The sequence below is a fragment of the Mustela putorius genome, unplaced genomic scaffold (assembly GCF_011764305.1).
Source record: "Mustela putorius furo isolate JIRA1106 unplaced genomic scaffold, ASM1176430v1.1 tig00001114_pilon_pilon_pilon, whole genome shotgun sequence".
Classification (NCBI taxonomy): Eukaryota; Metazoa; Chordata; class Mammalia; order Carnivora; family Mustelidae; genus Mustela; species Mustela putorius.
In genome coordinates, this window is record NW_025421575.1 from 1,368,453 (window position 1) to 1,385,671 (window position 17,219).

Below are 17,219 nucleotides of genomic sequence, written 5' to 3' on the forward strand. Positions count from 1 at the left end.
GGGGGTAGGTTGAGGAGATGGTTAAGTAGGAGAGAGTGTTGAATGGATAAGCACAAGCTTCATGTGTTCAGAAACTAGAATCCTCCGTACCTCACTGTTCAAAAAGACCACTGATAGGGCATTCTAAAGGGAGGGATCAGGGCCTGGTCTTTAATGATCACTCTGTCCTTGATTTATACTGTGACTTTGAACAACTCAATATAAAATATCTGAGACCCCCCATTTGGAAAAGTTACCGTCATGGAAACTTACTGTGGAAAAAGACCTTAGAGATCAGCCCTCCACTAAGCCCCCCATTCACAGTTTAAAAACTCTGAGGCCCAGGGTTGGGAAGTAACTTGTCATACACGGTCTTCAATATTTACCTTTCCTAAGTCTAATAGGTTGTTTGTGAGGCCAAATGAAATAAAATATTGGAGCCTATTAAATTCTTTAGAAGAGAAGGGCTATAGAATTATAAGGTGGTATTATTGGCAGTATTAGTGCCTATACTCCACTAACATAACTTAGTCTCTTGAATGAAGACACACCAGTCTGGATTTTCACTTCCTCAGGTCTACTAAACACACAGCTGTCTCCTTCACCTGGCCATGTCAGCAACAAGACAGCAGCTCTCTGCCTTGTTGTTCACTGCAACCTCTCCCACCTCAGATTGTCTCAACAGTTTGAGTACTCCTTCTACCTGAGGTTCTAGAAATAGCTGGTCCTCCCTGCACCCTCCTCTGGGCACAGATGACTAGTGATACCTGACATCCTGTGACACATGGCATTTCAGTTCCTAAGTAGATGACGTGGACCAGGGAGAAGTTCCTTACCAAGGGCCTCCTATAGGGTTACTGGGAGAGGTATCAGAACCACAGATGTCAGAAAAAGGCTAAAGTCCAAAAGGACAGAGGCCAAAATAAAGAGGTAGGATCATGCTTTTCCTTTCAGTACATATTATGCCAAATGGCTTTTCATTTAAAAGAGGGGATGGGGATGCCTGGGTGGCTCAGTTGGCTAAGCAGCTGCCTTCGACTCAGGTCATGATCCCAGCGTCCTGGGATCGAGCCCCACATCGGGCTCCTTGCTCGGCAGGGAGCCTGCTTCTCCCTCTGCCTCTGCCTGCCATTCTGTCTGCTTGTGCTCACTTGCTCTCCCTCTCTTTCTGACAAATAGATAAAAATCTTAAAAAAAAAAATAAAATAAAAGAGGGGATGCCAATGTGACTCAGTTGGTCAAGCATCCACCTTAGGTTCAACTAATGATCCTGGAGTCCCAGAATAGAGCTCTGCACTGGGCTCCCTGCTCAGTGGGAGCCTGCTTCTCCCTCTGCCCCTTACCCCACCAGTTCGCCCCCTCTCTCTCACTCCCTCTCTCTCTTAAAAAAGAAAGTAATTTGAGGATGGTTTTGTCTAGTATATGGCCTACATACCTGAGACAGTCTTGTGGATTTTTCAGTCTAATAAACTGAATTTTCAGAAAATAAAGAACCCCCATTCCTGGTATTAGCCATAATCACTTTAGTCTTCCATTATTCAATGGGATTCCATGCTGGAAGATATCCAAGTCATCCCTGAGGATAGAATGTAGATGTGAAATCAAGAGATTAGTCCATCTACCTGTTCTTTAGCATCTTTCAGTGGTTGGCTAGATGTAACTTGGCCTTGATGAATTGTGAATCACTGGGATCAGCAATATCATGACATCACCGTCTTATCTAAATAATAAACAAGCTCATCTTTCCATTTATTCAAGTGCTAAATATATAGAAATGTGTAGCTACCAAAGAACTGTTGAAATAGGGCCACCAAACCAAACCAAACCAAAACAAAACAAAACAGTGGCTTATAGGAAAGGAGTAAGATCAATGGCAAGGAAAGTTGATTCTAAGTTCTCTTCCCAGATCTGTATAGCAGCATCCTGATCCTTTGGTCCCTCTGCTTAACTGGTGATCATTGTCTTCAGAATTAAATAGAACATTGGAGCCCTCTTGAGAGACAAAGCGACAAATTGGGATTTTGGTTTTGCCCACTATATCATCTCCATATCTCTGAGTAAGAGACCAGGCATACTCATCTCTTCCCCACAAACACACACATGAAAGGATCTAGGTAAGTCACAGCCTAGGGTTTAACAACCAACACTTTGGCTTTGGTTTATAAAGCATGCTTATCTTTCTCTTTACCACACAAAATTCCAAACCACTTCCTCTTCAGATGCATATGTGTTTTTGTTTAGCTTTAAGTCAAACCACATAAATCTGAAAAACTCCCTATAGCCTGTCAAAATTCCTCTTCCTTTCACCTATTTATTCAAATGGATTTGACTATGTCATTTATGAAACATCTTAACATGTCAAGGCTACAGCTTTGCACATATAAGATTTGTTATAGGAAAAGGCAATGTGCCTCAATAAACAGTGGGTATATTTCTTTCTTTGCCAAGAGGTACAGTAGATAAGCAGTCCATAAAAACAAGCACGCTGGTATATACATACAAATACAGATCGCCAGTAAGGAAAACGTTACTGAACTGCCCCAAAGGTAGATCAAAAACACTGAATCTACATTGAGGAAACCCCTATAAGTCAAAGGAAAGAAAGACTTCAGAAAGCAATAGTTATGCCAGTGCACAAAGAAGCTGTGCAACACAAAAACAGACACCTAGATCAATGGAACAGAATAGAGAGCCCAGAAATAGACCCTCAACTCTATGGTCAACTAATCTTCGACAAAGCAGGAAAGAATGTCCAATGGAAAAAAGACAACCTCTTCAATAAATGGTGCTGGGAAATTTGGACAGCCACATGCAGAAAAATGAAATTGGACCATTTCCTTACACCACACACAAGAATAGACTCAAAATGGATGAAGGACCTCAATGTGCGAAAGGAATCCATCAAAATCCTTGAGGAGAACACAGGCAGCAACCTCTTCGACCTCAGCTGCAGCAACATCTTCCTAGGAACAACGCCAAAGGCAAGGGAAGCAAGGGCAAAAATGAACTATTGGGATTTCATCAAGATCACAAGCTTTTGCACAGCAAAGGAAACAGTGAACAAAATCAAAAGACAACTGACAGAATGGGAGAAGATATTTGCAAACGACATATCAGATAAAGGACTAGTGTCCAGAATCTCTAAAGAACTTAGCAAACTCAACACCCAAAGAACAAATAATCCAATCAAGAAATGGGCAGAGGACATGAACAGACATTTCTGCAAAGAAGACATCCAGATGGCCAACAGACACATGAAAAAGTGCTCCATATCACTCGGCATCAGGGAAATACAAATCAAAACCACAATGAGATATCACCTCACACCAGTCAGAATGGCTAAAATCAACAAGTCAGGAAATGACAGATGCTGGCGAGGATGTGGAGAAAGGGGAACCCTCCTACACTGTTGGTGGGAATGCAAGCTGGTGCAGCCACTCTGGAAAACAGCATGGAGGTTCCTCAAAATGTTGAAAATAGAACTGCCCTATGACCCAGCAATTGCACTATTGGGTATTTACCCTAAAGATACAAACGTAGTGATCCAAAGGGGCACATGCACCCGAATGTTTATAGCAGCAATGTCCACAATAGCCAAACTATGGAAAGAACCTAAATGTCCATCAACAGATGAATGGATCAAGAAGAGGTGGTATATATACACAATGGAATACTATACAGCCATCAAAAGAAATGAAATCTTGCCATTTGCAACAACATGGATGGAACTAGAGCGTATCATGCTTAGCGAAATAAGTCAAGCAGAGAAAGACAACTATCATATGATCTCCCTGATATGAGGAAGTGGTGATGCAACATGGGGGCTTATGTGGGTAGGAGAAGAATCAATGAAACAAGATGGGATTGGGAGGGAGACAAACCATAAGTGACTCTTAATCTCACAAAACAAACTGAGGGTTGCTGGGGGGAGGAGGTTTGGGAGAAGGGGGACATTATGGACATTGGGGAGGGTATGTGCTTTGGTGAGTGCTGTGAAGTGTGTAAACCTGGTGATTCACAGACCTGTACCCCTGGGGATAAAAATATATGTTTATAAAAAAATAAAAAATTTAAAAAAAAAGAAGCTGTGCAACAGGGTCAGCTGATTCTCTGAGCTTTGGACAAAAAGTGACAAGAAGTTAACATGGAGCTCTGTGAAGGACAGAGTCCTTTCACAAATGCTTCCCACCTGGCTGAGATGCTGGAAGCTTCAAGGAGCAGAGAACACTGGGGCCACAAAGATGCCAGATAAACCCTGGATTCTAAAGAAAAAAAGAATAAATACCCCCTTTCTGTTAATATTTCCTCAATCAATGGTTATTTCAGTCATGGAGATGGAGTATTTGTTGTTATGAATCTTCAGCATGCCACTCCATCTTTCTTCCAAGAGTTAAGAGGAAAAACTTTGGTTAATACTATGATATAGTTTCTACCAACTCTGCTGGGTCCATACTATCCAGGTGAGTTCCCTGTTGCCCGTATCTCCCTAGTAGTCATCTCTGCCAAGATGACAAAGATATTAGAATTATCTCACAAATATTTTAAAGCAGTCATGATAAAAATGTTTCAATAATCAATTACACTCTTGAAAAAAAAGGATCAACAAAGAAATAGAAGACACATGGAAGAACCAAGTGGAAATTTTAGATATGAAAAATATAATAACTGAAACTTAAAAAAATCTGAACAGATGGGTTCCACAGCAGAATGGAGAGGACTTTGGAAAGAATCAGCCAACTTGAAAATAGAATAATAGAAATTATTCATCTGAACAACAGAATAAAGTAGACTGAAAAAAAATAAACAGAGCCTCAGGGACCTGTGAGACTAAAAAAAATTATCTGACTTTCCTGTCATCAGAGGAGGTCTGGAAAAATAAAATATGAGAAGGCAGGACATAAAAAGTATTCAAAGGAATAATAGCTGAAAACTTCCCAAACCTGGCATAAGATACATACCTACAGATTCAAGAAGTTGAGAATATTCCAAACTAGATGAACCCAATGAAATCCATGCCACAACACCTTATAGTCAAAGTTCTGAAAACTCTAAAGATGTGGGAAATAATCTTGAAAGCAGTGAGAGAGAAATGATGCTTTAACTATAAGGGAAGAAAACAATTTGATTTTTCATCAGAAAGCATGGAGGCCAGAAGGCAGTGGCACAAACTTTTTGCAAGTGATGAAAGAAAAGAACTGTTAACTCAGAATCTTATATCCTGTGAAAACACCCTTCAGGAATAAAGGGGGAATTAAGAAATTCCCAGATAGGGGCACCTGCATGGCTCAATGGGTTAAGCCTCTGTCTTTGGCTCAGGTCATGATCCCAGGGTCCTGGGATCAAGCCATGCATTGGGTTCTCTGCTCTGAGGGGAGCCGGCTCCCCCCTCTCTTTCTGCCTGCTGCTCTGCTTCCTTGTGATCTCTCTCTTTGTCAAATAAATAAATAAAATCTTTTAAAAAAAAAAAAAGAAAAGAAAGTCCCAGATGAAGGAAAACTAAGGGTTGCCAACAACTTGCACTAAAAGAATGGCAAAAGAAAGTTCTCTAAATGGAAAGAAAATATAAAAGAAGGAATTGCAGAACCTCAGGAACGAAAGAAGAACAAGAGAAAAAGCTAAAGGAAGAGTAAATACAATTGGCTTTGCTTCTCCTGTTGAGTTTTCTCAATTATGTTTGATGGTTGAAACAAAAATTATAACACTGTCTGATGTGGTTCTGAATATATGTAGAGGAAATACTTAATTCAACTATATTATAAATAAGGGAGGGTTAAAAGGTTAAGTTTACTCAAACAGGTAAAATATTGACACTAGTAGATAGTGATAAGTTATGTGCAGTCACTCTGGAAGATAGTTTTGCAGTTTTTAAAAAATGAAATATGCACTTACCATATGATCCAGCAACTACACTCTGGGCATTTTCTCCAAAGAAATGAAAGCTTACATTTACATGAAAACCTGCACACTAACCTGTACAGCTTTATTTGTAAGAGCTAAAAACTGGAGACAACCAAAATGTTCCTCAACAGGTAAGTGTTAAACAAACTGTGATACATTCATAACATGGAATACTGTTCAATAGTAAAAAAGAAAGTACTGTTTATACATAAAGCAACTTGGATAGATCTCAAGAGAATCATGCTGATAAAAAAGTCAACCTGAAAAGGTAACATACTCCATGACTCCATTTATATATTTTTGAAATGCTGAAATTATAGATATTAAAAAAGATTAATGACTGCTAGGAGTTAGGGATAGTGGGAGTGAGCAGAGTAAATGTAACTATAAAGAAAATAAAGGAATGTCATAAGAAAGCTCTTTTGTATTTATGGAACAGTACTTTATCTTAACAGTAGTAGTAGTTACACAAATCTACACATGTGATGAAATGACATAAAACTAAAGACACCCATTGTTCCAATGTCAAGTTCATGATTTTGATCATATACTATATATATGCGTGTAAGATGTAACACTGGGGGGACACAGGGTGAAGGGTATATAATACCTTTCTATCCTTACAACATATTGTGAATCTACAATTATTTCAAAAGAAAAAGAAAAAATAATCAAGTTGCTGTGGTAAGCAGAGTAATGACCCTCTAAAGTAGTCCACATCCTATTTCTAGAACCTGTGAATATGTTACTTTATATGTCATGAGGGGAATTAAGGGATGAAATTAAGTTGGCAAATCAACCAACCTTGAGATGAGGAAATTATTCTGTATTATCCATTCAGGTAGACTTTATGTAGTCACAGAGGTCTTTAAAAGTGGAGTAGGGAGACAGAAGTGTGAGAGTCAGAGAAGGACATGTGACCGTGAAAGCAAGATTGAAGGAATGCGACATAAGGAATCCATCTACTGTTGCTGACTTCGAGGATGGAGGGGGCCCTTGAGCCAAGAAATGTGGAAAAACTCTAGAAGTTAGAAAGAGCAAAGAAAAAGAGTTTCTCCTAGAGTCTCCAGAAAAAATGCAGCCCTGCCCACACCTTGACTTTAGCCCAGTGAGACCAATTTCAGATTTCTGACTTCTAGAACTGTGAGAAAATAAATTCATGCTGTTTATAAACTACTAGGTTTTTGGTAATTTGTTACAGCAGCCATAGCAAACTAAAATAATCCCCAGCTAGTGGTTAAAAACTAAGTCACCCGGGGCACCTGAGTGGCTCAGGGGATTAAGCCTCTGCCTTGGGCTCAGGTCCTGATCTCAGGGTCCTGGGACTGAGCTCTGCATTGGGCTCTCTGCTCAGCGGGGAGCCTGCTTCCCCTCCTCTCTCTGTTTGCCTTTCTGCCTACTTGTGATCTCTCTCTCTCTCTCTCTCTCTCTTTCAAATAAATAAATAAAATCTTAAAACAAAAACAAAATTGAGTCACTCAAAGATGGGTGGCTGGCTTTTTGCAGAGAACATTTAATTCATTACTCAAAAGTCAATAACTCTCCATTATAATCTTAGCTCAATGGTTAATACATCATGGCTAATGCTATTTGCAACTCCACATCACCAATGATAGCAATGATAGAAATATTGCCTCAGAACTGCAGGGAAAAGAAACATGTTACTCCTTATTAAATAGGGCCTGCTAAGTTAACGCAGAAATAAGAACAGAAGCATTTGTGCCATGATGGCTGGAAATAGCATCAGCTACAGATACATGTTTGCAATGAACTTTTCTGCCATGTTAAAAGAAGGCATCTTAAATAAATTTTTAAAAATCTTAAAAAAGGGTAGGGGTTTGTGCCTGGGTGGCTCAGTCAGTTAAGCAACTACCTTCAGCTCAGGTCATGGTCCCAGGTCCTGGATTCTCCCTCTCCCTTTACCTGCCCCTCCACCTGCTTGGGCGCTCTCTCTCTCTCTCTCTCTCTCTCTCTCTCTGTGTAAATAAATAAATAAATATCTTTTAAAAAAAAAATAGGAGATCAGGGCACCTGGGTGGCTCAGTGGGTTAAGCCGCTGCCTTCGGCTCAGGTCATGATCTCAGGGTCCTGGGATCGAGTCCTGCATCGGGCTCTCTGCTCAGCAGGGAGCCTACTTCCTACTCTCTCTCTGCCTGCCTCTCTGCCTGCTTGTCATCTCTCTCTGTCAAAGAAATAAATAAAATCTTTTTTAAAAAATAGGAGATCTACACTTATTTTCTAAAGGGGAGAATACAGAAACAATAGAAAAATGCATTGAATTAGAAAAATGCTGGGGTTACAGATGATAAAAAGACCCAGCTAGGAACAAAGCTAACTTCCTGTGAGACAAGACAATCTGTTTTATTCTTTTCTGTTCCCAGTATCTCAGTGCTTAGCACATAGTAGGTACCCAATAAATATTGCTGATTAAAGTAGATATAATGATTAAGGACACTTCCATATTTAGGATTCTATTAGCCCTCATACTCTGCCACACTCCAAACTGCTGAGATGAAAAGCAGAGACAAGCAATAAACATTGATTCATGGATAGGATACCACCTATTCCTACCACTTCAACTGTAAGACACAGATATAGCATATATTCTTGTTTGCAGAGCTTAAGGAGCCTTGCTTTAAATACGTCATGTTAGATGACCAAGTTTGCTAATAATCCAAAATGCCCATAAGAAGCAGGAGTCCTCATGAAGATACCTGGATACCACCTTCCTCTCTGACGCCACCTAAAAATTGATGCTAGCAAGAGTTTCTTATTTTGGTCAAGGCCATTGGCTAAGATAAACATATAAAAAGAGATAGACGAAAGAGAGATGGAGGCATGCAAACAAGGATTAGTTTTTCTAAAATATATTTTATATATTAATAATGAATTTGTGAAGAGTGAGTGTTGAATAGGCATTCTTAAGAATCTGAGAACTGACAAATCAAAGATTTAAGGATACTATCCTTGACTTATTTTTGGTCAGAATAGTAAGCCAAAGTGAGTGCTAAGTGATTCTTTTCCATAATAAAAAATACCTGTGCAGGCTATTCAGAAAAATATTTATAACTATAGCTGAGAGATATGGACCAGAAGTATCTTAATAACAGCCTCTCTTGAAAGAATCGTTTTCATGGCTTCCATTTCAAACTACCAAGACCATGACAACCATGCAACAGGACTTCTTTTAACAATCAAGCAAAGACTAGTGCAGAGGTTTTAACTCAGAATGTATGGTTGGACTTCCTAAAAATGTATGCAGGTGTCATATACGTAAATGTGCACTTTTCTGAAGACAGTTTCCTTGGCATTCATCAAATTTTCACAGGAGTTCATGCCAAAAATAAGGGTTATGTTCCACTAGGCTAGGTGGTGATGGCCCACTTTTCCTACTCTATTACTCAGTAAAGTATATGTCTTCAGAATGTGTTCCAGTTATTTAGTAACTAAAGAGACAGAAGGCCTTTGTTGAAGCAAGTTACTGAGACCTGGTCTCTAGGTTAATAAATCACATACGTACTTGGAATAATGTGGCAAATGCTGGAAAGAAGGCCAGAAAGAATTTAGTAGCACCACAAAATTTATGTTACTCCAATAGGCAAGAAAGAAAAGACCACTATTAATGTTTGGACTCAAACAAACAGATTCACATGTGGATTTTACCTTTAGGGTCATCACCCAGCCACTCCACCAGGATCTGAACAATCTCTGAAACCCTAACTATCAGCTGATACATACATATTCAGGAAATGTGGACCCACTTTAACACTGGCCTAAGTAAAGCTCGATTATGAAGGGAGCACTTGAAAACATTTGCAAAAGCAACTTTAAATAGCTCCATATTTTCTTCTTGTTTGCATTATTCTTTTCCATACTGGGCCAGATTTGGCCTGTGAACCAAGTTTCTTTTGACCCAGCCCTAGATCAATGAAGGCCAGTCATAGATACTAAGAACTGAAAGTAGTTTAAAAGGTCATATTTGGGGCGCCTGGGTGGCTCAGGGGGTTAAACCGCTGCCTTCGGCTCAGGTCATGATCTCGGGGTCCCGGGATTAAGTCCCGCATCAGGCTCTCTGCTCAGCGGGGAGCCTGCTTCCTCCTCTCTCTCTGCCTGCCTCTCTGCCTACTTGTGATCTCTGTCTGTCAAATAAATAAATAAAATATTTAAAAAAAAAAAGGTCATCTTTGCCATTACAGAGAAAGCAAATGTAAATACATGTAATATCTACATATTTACCACATGAAAACTATTTGGGACAGAGAGAAAATTACTTGTGCATTTCTCAAAACATATTCTAAAAAGACGAATTCACACTTCTGTTGGTACGACCCTCTTTTGTTTTACAACAGCCATGGTAAAGATGATCTTCCTAAACCCAAATGCCTCCTGGTATGCTTTAAGGTTATTACCTATCACCAGTCTTCCACGAAAAGAAGAATAGCCCTGCTCCAGAATTAAAATAGCACCTCTTTGTTTGATTTAAAGGTGCCCTATAGTTAGGATGACCATAGAACTTTTTTGTCTTTAAGGGTGATGTAAGTATGCTGGGACAAGAGGTTTCAACCATAACATATGGCCACACCACTTACAGACCTCCATAGAGGAAATGGTTTAACTTGCCCTACAGAAAAATCAATCCCTGTGCCTTTTCTTGGCATTACTCTAGTAGTCAGGCCCACAGTACAACCTTGGGCTCTAACCTCTAAACCCCCTCAGGTTAAATATTAGGAGTAGCTGCTTGCTTAGCCTAGTTGTGTAATACTTAAAATGGGATACTAAGAGAGGAAAAAATGTAACTTTTTAAATGAGGTTTGGGAGTGTTTGAGAAAATAGTAGTAATTGTTATATCAAAATCATTTTGTTGGGGATGGATAAAATAGATGACCCTTTAAAATGCTTTTTAGAAAAATTAAAAATATATACATAATAGTTTGTCCTGAAGACTTCAGTCCTTTTTCTACCAGAGAACAAGGGAGGGAAAGACATCAGGTTATAGTGATTATCAACAGAAAAAGAGACCAAAAAGAGCACATTCCCTAGCAAATCACCAAGGCAAATGAAAGAGTGAATGGAAGAGGGACAAAGAGCATCTTCACCCCTTACCTAGAGCTGGCCCAGAAAAGGCTCTACCATCAGTATAAGGCAGCTTCTCCACACCACCCTCCATCCTCCAGGCAGACCCCAACCCAGACCAGATTTCCCCAAGGTTGTGATGTGCTTATTACTATTGCAGAAGGCCAGTGTTGTTTGAGAAGAAAGGAATGTTGATCTCTGCCTAAAATGAGAATTTCTTGGTGAGAGTAAAGGTCTGAAATTAAAGGTAGGCCCAAGTGATGATGCAGTCTCATCCAGTGCCCTTTGTCTTGTTTTAAGGCATCCATGAAAAAGTGGCACAAAGAACATGGCAAGTGCTTTATGTCCAATCCTATGACTTTGGGTTTGAAAGGGTGTTTTCTGGTGGAGAAACTGTTAATGAGGGAGCTAGTTGATGGGCAATTTTTCATAGGAGGCAATGGGAAAAAAATGTGCAAACCTGAAATTTTGTTTTGTTTTGTTTTGCTTTTCTGTGCAATTAAGTGTTTGTATTAAAACATGGGGACAAGACCTGTGAGCAGAAAGAACTGCACTGTGATTGTGAGGAGCAATTGATTATATACTTTTAAGCTGGGGGAGATCAACTTAATAGAGATAAAGGAAGTTTCTAAAAGGATTTTTGTATGTTAAAAAAAAAGACTTAGAGGATCCTGGAGGTCTGGCTATTGTCACTGAAATCTTTAAGAGGGGAAAAGCAGGGTAGCCAGAATGACCTACTCCTTATTATATCATTTCCCTTCCCTATTATACACTTTGGTTCTTCTCTTTTTGGTTGCTACAAGCAGGAACACTTAAACCTCGTATGTGTCACCAGATAAATAAGTATAAAGATAATGTGACAATCAAAGGCCAGTTAGAATCTCTTTCTCTCCCTTTACTAATGTATTAGGAGGAAAAAAAAGTATTCCCTGTAACTGGACTTAGGAACAGAGAAACTGCCATCAACGAAAGCTTTTTGGTTAGGCTAGTCACTCTTGGTTAAGCAAATATTTTGGTGAAACCAGGACCTCCACGGTGATTTTGAGAGATGAGCACATTTTTGAATGTTTAAAATCCAGCACTTAATCAGTTTCCTCATCTCTTTTATCCCACTCCTAAACACAGGCAACCACCATATCTTTAGTTCTCTCTGCACACCAGGTAGTTTACAGGTAACCAGAGGATTGTGAAAAAAAGAAAAAGGGAGAAAAGAGGCTCTGAAACAGAGAGAAAGTGGCAGTGTTCTGTACTTGTTTGACTTTGGCAACAGGGTGTTACAGGTTTGCTTGCATGTGTGTGTGTGTGTGTGTGTGTGTGCTCACGCGCACGCAACGCACGCCTGTATGTTTTAAAAAGCAATGATGCATCAAAGATTTATTCACTGAACAGGCTGATTTATTTAACAAACTTGACATATGTCAAATTCTACCATGCGCTTACATAATTGTTACCCATTAATCAAAGCTATTATTTAGCCAAATATTTGTTTTAAAAGTATTTTCCTTTAAATGACTTTTTCTAGTCCACTGCACAGTCAGTGGTTCATTTTTATTTTGTTCTGTTCTGTTATGTTAACAACAGCTATTTTAAATTTAATCTTCTAGGGCCGTTCCATCTCCACCCAAAATCTATTCCTTTTTTCCTCCCTAGTAAATTTCTGGTTAAAATCACATCATAGGGAAAAATTTAAAAATACATACAAGGTCCTTTCATCTTATTATATTTTACACTCTTGACTTCCAGAAAAAGCAGCTTCTCAACATACCGATAAAATCACAGATTTGAATACTGTTAACCTAAGAAACTGGCTATAAGGACAAAAGGATATGATTTTGTGTGTGTGAGTGTGTGTGTTTGTGGAGTGTGGAAAGGTGGTTGGGACAGCTAGGGAAGAGCTAGGTGGATAATTAGAATAAAAGAAAGTAAATGAAGTCAATTTTGAAGTCTTGAATTTTGTTGAATCACCCTACTCCATCTGAACACATGTGCACAAAAAAATTACATTTTGTTCAACTCAAATGCATGCAACTGGAAGGTATTTCTGAGAAACAAAAATGTCTAATCACTAGCTACCAGTCTGAGTTCTTCTACTGTAAACATGCCATACGAGAAAACAAGAGGCTCAATTTGATCTCACAGGTCAAAGTGTGAGGGCTAGGAAACATGGGGGTGGGGCGGAGAGGAGGGGGAATCCCACCACCACACAAGAAAATCTTTGACCTAGTAAGCAAATACGTTTTTGTTGTAACTGCTGGGTAAAATGTACAAGACTTCCAGAAATTAGACACTGTAATAAAAATGTACCAGCCCAAATTTAAATTGCTCACTAGACAGATGGTTAATTATATTCACAGCCACATATTTCACTGGGATAGTTTCAGACACTCAGCCAGTTTTATTTGATTATCCAGTTTCCCAGTTAATATGTAAAATGACAGTCACTTAGGGTTTTTCTGTTCCCTTCTAAAAATATATTTTAAATAAGTGTAAATTCTCCTCAGCCACCGGAACATCACTGCTGCAAATAAAATGTTTGATTATAGCACCCTATGTGTACAAGATTTAAGGGAGATTCATTCTCTGAACCCCAAATGGTCTCTGTAGTTCAGAGAAGGCTACTGGAACACCTTTTCTCAGCAAGCAAAATATTTCAGGAACTATCAGCACACCGCTCCTCCGCCAAAAACAATCGAGGAGATATTTAAATCACTGGTGACATGCTTTCGATGCTTTTTAAAAACAGCTCTAACAGCCCTACACACAAATCACGTCTCTTCAGATAAGTCTAGAAAATGGAACGTTAGGAAAAGGCCACATAAGCTAAGTACACTGCTGTGCACAGAATTCAACAATATGCTGGGAGCCAAAACCCAAAAGCAAAATATGAAACCCACTGATTCCAAAATGCAACCAGAAGCTCGACAAAAATCAAGTGTGCCGATGTTGAAATGGAGATGCCAATTTTTTTTTTTTTTTCAACTTCGAAAAAGACAGGAAACCTTGCGCGGGTGATTCGGTCCCTCACGAATCAGACAGAGAAGCAGTCATGCTGAAACCACTGGATTCCTAGGCAGAACGGCGCCAACTCAGCGGCGCGTTTTCCATACTTTCCCGGAGCGGGCCCTGCTCCCCACACGGCTCGCAGCCTCCCAGCCCCACCGGGTGTGCGAGACCCCAGCGGACATGTGTAGCGGGGCGCGGCAGAGCGAAGCACCAGAAACTACGCAGGAGAGTGTCAATTCGATTGCCGAAAACGGGAAAGGGGCCGAGGGCCAATTTCAGAGAAGGTGACCGGCTGGGCGAGGCTCGCTGGGACCCCCAACACAAACCAGCCCGCGGCCCTCGGTCGGTCGGCGTGTGCTGGGGAGCGCTCCGAGGTTGGCCGGGCAGCCCCAAGCGCGTAGGGGGCGCTGGCGACCGTACTTCGCACCTTTGCCGTTTTGGCCCTGGCTCCCAGTCGCGGCCGCCGCGTGGGTTTTCCCGCTTGCGCGGAAGCGTGCAGTGTTGGTGCCAGTTCCCTGGCCAGGATCTCTCCAGCAGCAGCCCGAAAGGAGGAGGCACACTGCTGTCTTCGATGCCGGGCTGTGTGCGTGTGAGCGCCAAGGCTCCGGCCCGCTCGCTTCCCCTCCCCCCTCTCCCAGCGCAGGCAGAGGCCTTTCCTAGATTGCAGTGCCTATCAGGGCTACCCGAGATCTCTCGCCCTTACTGCCTTGCTCCCTCACACACAGACACACAGATGCACGCCATTCTCACACAGAGGTCCTCCCTTCCGTTTTTCCTTCCTCCTCTTGGATCTTGGCTTCCCGCAATTCGTTCCACCCCTTGCCACCTCGAGCCAGCCCGGGAGCCTGCGAGAAGGCCAGAGAGCTGGTCGATAACGCTCGTACTCACCTCACAGGCCGACTCAGCAGGCGCAAGTCGCTGGCGGGCTCAGGCAGCGGGCGCTGGAACTAGCGCGGTCTCAGTCAAGGCTGGGCTGCCGCCGTCGCCGCAGCTGCTTGAGCTGCAGCCGCCGCCGCTGCTACTGCTGCCGCCGCCGCCGCCGCCTCTGCCTCAGCTCCATGCGCCAGGCCCGCCAGGTGGACGCGCCTGTGTCCCTCAGGCGCCGCCGCCGCCGCCGCCGCCGCCGCGCTAGATGGAGTCAGAGCTGTCGGGCTCTGGCCCTGAAACTCAGCACCTCGGTGACTGTGGTGCTGCTCCCGGATTCCGTGCTTCGGGTGCACGACAGCTTGCTCCGGCCGAGGCTACCTCAGCAGCGGGCTGCGCGCGCGGCGCTGGAGCCCTCTCGGTGCGGTGGCTGCGGCGGTCCGCGGGAGGGAGATAGAAGGAGGGCGGCTGCTACTGTCTCTGTAGTCGTTAAAGCTATTGCTAAATGCTGTTACTGCCGCTACTGCTACTGCTACTGGTGTGGCGGTTGCGGCTGCTGATGCTGATGCTGATGCTACTGGTTTTCCGTCCCGGGTTCTCCCCCTACCTCGTCCCCCTCCCCCCTCTCTCCTCCTCCTCCTCCTTCCCCTCCCTCCGCCGCTTTTCTCAGAGCCTCAGCGGGCGCTGCCTGCTCTTCTCTTCTCCCTGAGATGCCTCTGCCCATTCAGAAAGGTGCCCAGAGTGGGACTGCCTCGGCTGCCACCATCGCTATTGCCCCTGCCATTGTTTCCTCCAACACGGTTGTTCTTGCTGGCCGCGTTCTCCCCTCTGTCTCCCTTCCCCACCACAGCCTTTCCTTTCCCTCCTGCTCTCTACCTTGTCTATAGTCCCTTCCCCATGTGCCCCCTCCCACTCTGTCCGTCTGTCCCTCCCTCCCCTTAGGCGCCCGGGAGCGCGCACTGCGCGGCCACCTGTCATAAAGGGCGCGCACCCCCCTTCCCCACCCCACCCCGCCCCCCACTCGCATTCTTGCAACCAGCCCAGTCCACCGCGCCAGTGGCGCGTTCTTTCCTAGGCAGACCCGCAGCTGGACACCACTCTCCCACATCTTTTAGGACAGTTATGTGTACATAGAGGGGCGCTCTGAAGTTTGGGGGAGAATAGTCCAATGGCTTCTTCCATCAAGCATCTAACCATTCGATCTCTATGATCTCTACCTACCTTTAACTTCAGAGCCTAGGCCCCCAAGGGTTGGGTCATGAAAGGTGGGGTGCAAGGCCCTTCCCCAGAGAATTGGAAAGGGAAGTTTTCTTGAATAAAGAAGAAGAGAAGAAGGGAACATGAATACGCAAGGAAGGAAAAGGAATCTGCCTGAATGCAGTCCTTGAGAAATCCCTTAGATGACCATTACCCTTCAGAATTCCTGGAAACCCAACGGGAAATGGCAAGGGATTGTAGAGCAACTTAGAAGGGACTCTAGCACCCTGGAGCCCTGGGGGTAAGGTTGGGGTCTGAGCCTCTGAACCACCACCACTAGGAGCTATGGCAAGCCATGCAAAGGTCGGTGCTAGAGCAGAAGGAGTAAAACTAAGTTACTTATGTACACTTGCTCCAGCCACCCAGTGCCAAAGCACAGCTTCTCCAGTCAATCAGGGCCCAATTTCAGGTTTCTCTACTGCCACAGCTGCAGCCTCATTTTACTGCCACTGCTCAGGCTTTCAGACTGGATGTGTGCAACTTGTCACTGTCACCCTCAACAGAGCCTCTATGGCCTGTCACACAACCCCTCCCCAGAAACAGCACAGGTTGGGCAGGGAGGTGGGATTTCTCTTTCCCTGGCAAAGCACAAGAGGCAAATGTTCTAGATACCCCATTGTCAACAAAATACGGGTTTCCTTATCTAGTTTGAGATACTCTCCATGGGTCTTTCATTGCTGAGCAGTATGGTGTCTGTCTGGGCATAGGGGCTCTTTTACAATTTGTCACCTCTCTGTCTTGATTTCTACCATTCCAACTGCTTGGAGCATTCTTGTTCTTTCTCCCTCTCATTTCATATCTATGAAATTCACCCATAAATAATAGCTTATCCTTAAATAATGGACACTTACTTATGTGTATGTCCACTTACTTATTATGTGTCAGATACTGTGCCAAGTATTTACACAAATTATTTTACTTAATCCTCACAATTGCATTACTCCCATTTTACAATTGAGAAAATTGAGTAACAAAGAAGTTAGATGTACACATCTTGAAAATAGAAACAATATCTTCTTTACCTTGTATTTGTCAAGCTCTACACAAATACATTTGCACCTTCCAGGCACTGGGGTAAATATGAAGAAAAAAAAAAGATTTGGCTCCTGCCTCAAAAACAAAAACAAATTATATTAAACATATGA

The 17,219-nt window shown here is 42.5% G+C and overlaps 1 protein-coding gene across 2 annotated transcripts in view; it reads right to left on the reverse strand.

Annotated features, from left to right (window-relative positions):
• NEXMIF (neurite extension and migration factor) overlaps positions 1 to 15,717 on the reverse strand; it is a 179,293-nt gene extending 163,576 nt beyond the window's left edge. For both annotated transcript variants that reach the window (XM_004779919.3, XM_004779920.3), the window contains exon 1: positions 14,842 to 15,717. The gene's annotated coding sequence lies outside the window, so the exon portion shown is untranslated. The remainder of the gene's footprint in view (positions 1 to 14,841) is intronic.
• Between the last annotated feature and the right edge of the window lie 1,502 nt (positions 15,718 to 17,219).